This window comes from Bidens hawaiensis, unplaced genomic scaffold (genome assembly GCF_021521415.1).
Source record: "Bidens hawaiensis isolate Kalapana, Puna unplaced genomic scaffold, B.hawaiensis_p1.1 tig00019793_1, whole genome shotgun sequence".
In the NCBI taxonomy this organism is placed as follows: domain Eukaryota; kingdom Viridiplantae; phylum Streptophyta; class Magnoliopsida; order Asterales; family Asteraceae; genus Bidens; species Bidens hawaiensis.
This window is the reverse complement of record NW_027493003.1, coordinates 88418-93913: the sequence shown is the minus strand read 5'-3', so window position 1 is coordinate 93913 and position 5496 is coordinate 88418.

Below are 5496 nucleotides of genomic sequence, written 5' to 3'. Positions count from 1 at the left end.
TAGAGTATGAGCTGTTAAATGTTGCAAAGTCGGTACCGATTTGATTATGCTTTTAACATGCTGGTAGTTTGATATAGTATGGGTGTGGATCATATAATTGAAATGAAAGTGTTATTGCTTTATTTTGAAAAGTATACAATGCTGTTTAAATTCTGATTGAGTGAATGTTTTGGCTGTTATGTTTATGTATTATATGATCACTAGAATTTAGAGTTCGGTCGATTTCCTTTTATTTTAGTGCTTTTTGTTGATTCGACATTTCTGGCTTGAAATGCAAGAATCCAGTGACTAATTTATTCAAAAGCCATGAGTGGATCTATAGAAAGAATGCTAGCTTTGATGTTTCTGACCAGTACGCATTTTGTCAAAACCCAGTATGGCCCGATCAAAATGCTATTTTTTACAGTCTGCCATGACCCAAAATTGTTCTCACATGTTATCCTGTTTTGCCATGTCCAATAATTTAGAGTTTCTGTTTTTTTTTTATTTCTACCAATTCTACGTGAAACAAAAAAGAAAAGGGCTAAAAAACATGTTCGAACCTTTAATTTAATCAAACATGAAAGTTGAGTGACTTAATTGGAACACTTTTTAAAGTTGAGTAACCTAATTGGAACACTTTTGAAAGTTGGTTACTATTCTATGAAATTACCCCCTTTTAAATTACATTTATTGGAGTTCATTTTCAAGTTGGTTGCAGTTGAAACCGAATACTGAATAGCACTTTAACATCTTTGCTTTTAAAATTTTGTTTACGAGCGTCTATTATTCACTTTCAAGCCAGTGAATAAAAAACTAAACCGGCCCAGGCCAGTTCAAACTAAACCTAAGTATAGATTCGGTATGGGTTTCTAATCTATCACCTACCCGAAAAACCAAATTTGTTCTCCAGTTTACAGTTCAATTTCATCTAACAGGTTAACTAGATTTGGTCGTTGTTTATGTGCTTCGTTGGGTTTTTAGAGTGTTGAATCCTTTTGTTTATTAGAGGTTATAGGCGCGTGTGTATTTTGTGATGATTAAAAAAAAAGCTTTTTAACCTTAACCGATATTTTTCTCCGTTTTACAGTTCACTTTCACCTAATAAGTAGTGGCAGACCTAGCTCTTTAGCAGGGGTAACCTCCGCTACCCCTCAACTTTTCGTTGATAGTGTAAAAAATTATATTTTTGGGCAGGTTTTCGTATTTCGTTACCCCTGAAAAAATATGACGTGACCCCTATTTATTCAAAGCTCAACCAATTTAAAAGTTCAACCAAATAAAAGCCCAACCAAAGTTTAAAGCCCAAACCAATTAAAACCTATTAACCATTTTTCAAAAATAATACTCGTTGTTCGGAAATTGGAAACTAGCCAGACATCAAAGAGCGTTGCACCAGACACCATCACTCGACACCATTTTGAGGTTGAAATTTTTAATATGGTTTTGGATATGCAAATTCAAGAACATGAAAATAGATTCAGTGAGATCTCAACTAGTTTGTTAGAAAATATATCTAGTTAAATCCTTGCAATTCATTTTCTAAGTTTGATATATCTAAGACAATGTCATTTTATGAGATGCGTCTGAATGATTTTAGTAATGAAGAAAGATGGTGTATTTCGGGTGATGATCTTACAACCTTTTATCACACTTTAAAGGAAGATGACAAATTTGCAAAAATGAGTGTAATGTGTGACATTGCTCGTGTAATGGTGGAAACGGGAAAACACACCACTTTTCCTTGGTTTATCGAATATTGAAGCTAGCATTGTTTTTACCGATTGCAACCGTAACCATTGAAAGATATTTTTCTAAATGAAGCTTACAAGATGGATTTGTGTAACCGAATGGGTGATGAGTATTTGAACAATACTTTAATTTGTGCGATCGAAAGAGAAACGCTTGATAAGTAAAAGAAGAGGATGTAATGTCTCGATTTCAAGCTTTCAAAAACCGAATAAGAGAAATTTGCACCATATGTGTTTAAATTTATTTATTATCGTGTTTCTATACATCAAGGGCGGCTATGAGGCAGGGCCGGGTGGTCGACCGATCCCGGCCCGACACCCCGATAGGCCTGAATTTTATTTTTTAATTATATATATTTTAAAAAAAATATGTATTTTTAATGTTTAAACCCAATTAAACAACTAATTTAAAGGCCAATTTTTTTCGCCTTTTGCCTAAAAAATTTATCAATTCTCGACGAAGGCCCTAGTTTACATTGTGTGAAATACGGTAAAAAAAATTTTTGAAAGTTACCCCTGATATTAATGTCTAGATCCGCCACTGCTAATAAGTTAACATATGATTTTTTACTCAAACCAACCTTTACTTCAATAATTCGGCCTGTTTTTTATAATTTTGTTAGTGAGTGTCTATTATCTGGTTTCAAGCCAGTGAAAGGAAAAACTAAACCGGTCTGGGCCAGTTCAAGTTAAACCTAAGTACAAATTCAGTATGTATTTCTAATCTAGCATCTTGCCGAATTACCGAATTTGTTCTCCGCTTCACAGTTCAGTTTCATCTAACGAGTTAATGTCTAATTTTTTACTTAAATCAATCTGTAGGTCGGTGTCCAGATCTGTTCTTTATAAATTTGTTTATGGGTGTCTGTATCTTGTGGATTCCTAATCTGGTACCTTGCCGAATGTGCAGGAATATGATTTCCTTCAAGAAATAGACAACACATAGCTTAACATTTCACGGTTTAAATGCATTATATTATACATATTAATAATTAGGTAGTCAATAAATAATACATATTAATAATTAGATAATAAATAAAGGTTTGTAGTTAATTACTTTTTAAGCATTATGGAAAATATTTACTTATTTTACTTAACCCACACCAGGTAAAGATGAGTATACAAAAAATCGCGGCGATCAAAGATGAAACTTATGGTCAACCACTGGAAGTTCGGATTGTCAGGAAATAGCAGCCCTTTAAACTGGCCAAGACATGTGACTTACTGGTTGACATCAATGTAAGCATACCTTTCTACGTCGAAAAAAAACATACTATTGCACTTTCACTCTCTTACACTAGGGTTGTGCGTGGTGCGGTTCGATGCGTTTTTTTTACTAAAACCGAACCAAAAACCAAACTTTAGGTTTTATGATTTTTCAAAACCATTCGGTTTCGGTTTTTCAGTTTTCAGTTTAGGTTTCGGATGCGGTTTTTTCGGTTTTGCTAAACGACCCAAAATATTGAAGTTGGACATGATTTTTTTCTAATAATTAGCTAATAAAAGATACATTTAAAATCAAAATTCAAAATCAAATGGTTATTTTGATTTTCTTTTGTCATTTCGGTTAGTTTTGGTTTTTTGGTTCTTAACAAAATATAAACAGAAGCAAAACCAATATTTCTAAGTCTATTTGTTATTTTCGTTTTGGATTTTTGGTTTTTTCGGTTTTGGTTCAACTTTTCAGGTTTTGTGTACACCCCTAGCTTACACTAAGGACTCTAAACACACTTAACTAACCTTTACAACCAATATTATGAAACACTTTCAGGGGGATGCAATCGAAGCCGTAGCTTCAGCGAAAAGTGCAAAACACATGATTGACATTCTTGACATTAACCACTGCTAGTGGATGTGGTTTGCAAGAAAATTAATAGGTCAAAACAAAGGGTATAGCTAACTACAGTTATATGGAGAGCAAAATGAGTTAGGGTAAATATGGGTTTGGAGCAAAATTAGTTCGGATCAACACGGGTCATTTTAAAAATACTATCAATTTGGTTTAAGTCCATTAGAAGGAGCTGGATCTGAATTTTATATGTGATGATTGTCGAAATATTCCATTAGCAGTTTTTTTTTTATTAAACTATTTCGTGAGGATGGGTATATATAGTAACACCCGTGTTGGTGTGTGTACTCAACTATCATTGTATATGGTTACAAAAAAGTGGAACAAGAGGATAATTTATTTGTGTTGTCAGTGTATTCGTTTTTGGGTGCAAGTCAACGAGCATGGAACAAGAGGATTTTTAGAAGTATCGGATAACAAATGTATATGATGCTAATTATTTTAAAATTTTTGTGCATTGTGAATAAGATTATAAATATTTATTTTATGATACTATGATATTTAGATGTTCAAAAGCTTATAAAGAGTTTTGAGTTATGCACCTTTTTTAATGAAGTTTGCAACAAAATTCATGATTCACACGCTATAAGCATAGGACATCAACTTTATCGTAATGACATTGTTAAGAAACAAATAAACTATGTTTTATTTTTGTTGTTTTGTCATGTCGTATATCTTATGCGTTAGTGCTCATTTGTTGTACTTATATTGCTTTATTTTGGCATTCATAAAAACATACCTTTGAGTAAAAGACAACTGTTGTAAACCATTTGTTAATTCGATGAAAACCTATTTTCATTTTATTAATTTGCCAAAAACAATTACAAAATTGATTGAAGAATTCTTGTTACGACTTGTGTAATGTTCTTGTGAAAGTGGTTATGTGGCCCTAACTGCTAAGTGGCAAAATGGTTTGCATAGGAACTGGTTCGGGTTAAATCAACGAATTCTCTACAATGAAGCTATGAATAAAAAAACGTAACAAACCTAATATACAGTATATCACGAGAGAGTATGATAAACTAACTGAAAAGGAGTATCATGTTGCAAAATTGTTATTGTCGCCGCATCGCGCAGGTTTCCTGCTAGTGTATATATATCTATAATGTATATAAACAAAAACCCTAAAATCCTACGTGTCGCGATGTGGTCGCTCCCCCTTTTTATGGAAACCACCAGATTGCTTGATTTTTAAATGGAGTCCTCTCATTGATTTAATCCAAATTCATGGATATGGGTCTTACCAAACCCAGATAGCTTTTAAACGGGTTATAACATCTCATTAAATTTAAAACTAATCTTACTAATTATCTGATATGAAAATCCTACAAAATAGGGATATACTAAAATTTAATATCCAATTTAAAAAGAAAAAGATATTATTTATAATTAATAAACAATTTTATAGTAAAAAACATAAGCGGGTCATGGGTCACCAAATCCAGATAGCTTTTAAATGAATTATAACATATCATTTATTTATGAAACCCTTTCATCATCAAACCATAAGTATATTATTAACTTTCTTACAATAAAGAAAATTAAAATCCAAAAAATAAATATTAAAAAATAAAAAATGTAAAACAATCATTCTCTCAAGCCATTAGATTGCTTTATTTGTAAATGAAAGCTTGTCACGCATTTGACCCGAATTCACGGGTAAAGGTCTCACCAAACCCAGATGGCTCTTAAACGAGTTAAAACATTTCATTATATTAAAAATTAATCTCATAAAATATTTGATATGAAAATCCTATAAAATATGGATATACTAAAAATTAATATCTTATTTTATTTTAAAAAAAAGATATTATTTATAATTAAGAAACAATTTTATAATAAAGAAAATAAACGGGTAATGGGTATCACCAAACCCAGATAGCTTTTAAACCAGATTATAACATATCATTTATTTGT